The sequence below is a fragment of the Camelina sativa genome, chromosome 18, assembly GCF_000633955.1.
Source record: "Camelina sativa cultivar DH55 chromosome 18, Cs, whole genome shotgun sequence".
Lineage (NCBI taxonomy): Eukaryota > Viridiplantae > Streptophyta > Magnoliopsida > Brassicales > Brassicaceae > Camelina > Camelina sativa.
This window is the reverse complement of record NC_025702.1, coordinates 2135583-2136561: the sequence shown is the minus strand read 5'-3', so window position 1 is coordinate 2136561 and position 979 is coordinate 2135583. Positions and strand designations below refer to the sequence as shown.

The following is a 979-nucleotide window of genomic DNA, read 5'->3' as shown; positions in this document are numbered from 1 at the left end:
AAATCACTGGTGCAGAGTCAAAAAAAGGGAGAGATATTTGGTCACCATTGATGAACTACTCCAAAAAATCCACTTATCTTATACTGAGTTATTCTTAATTATAGAATTTCTAGTAGAATCGACAAGATGTAAACACAAGTAAACAGATACTTTTCGAAGTATCCAAAAAATCTGACTCATATGTAGAAAGAATAATCTTTTTTCTTTCTTTTATCGTTTTTTATTTTTATTTGAAGTAAAACGAAAGGCAATTCTTCATCTAATCTAATATTGATTGAATGTCTGAGCATTCCGACACTTTCATGAGTCTATATCCAAAGTATCTTAGATCCTTTCCAAAACTATTAATTTAATTCCCTCTCTGCCTATCCAATCTAATGGATTTCCCTCCACTCGTTTTAGTTTTCCTCTAATCTGATAGGTAAAACTTTAGGTTAGAGAATAGAACCTCGAGAGCCAGGGGCTTAGAATCACGAAAAGAAAGTATCAAGAGTCTTTTCCTACGTTTGTTATAGTTTTATAACAGGAGATTTCAAGTCTCCTGTTGAGGCGGCACCCGGATTTGAACTGGGGAAAAAGGATTTGCAGTCCCCCGCCTTACCACTCGGCCATGCCGCCAAAATGATTTGTACTAGATTCAAATTTTCTCTTGTTTTTTTTTCAACTCCGAAAAAAATATAGATTTTCAGTCACAAAATATAGAATCTAGTACAAATCAGAACCATTAACTATTGACTGTAAATTCATGACCTTTTTTGAATTCAAATTTACATTTTTTATTTCTAATAATATAAGATAAGAAAATCATTAGAAATAGATTTATAACTAATCTATTTTGAGTTTTTTCAATTAAAAAGAAATCTTCTTCCATTTGAATTATAACACTAATAATGAGTATATGTAAACCCCAGAATCAGAACATACGTTACCTTGTATAGCTCTATAATGGGGTATTTTATCTCTCTAGGGATGCTTTTGA

General features: G+C 31.6%; 1 non-coding gene across 1 annotated transcript; it reads right to left on the bottom strand.

Annotated features, from left to right (window-relative positions):
• Positions 548–618, bottom strand: TRNAC-GCA. Its single transcript has one exon. It is a non-coding gene; the product is annotated as a tRNA-Cys (tRNA).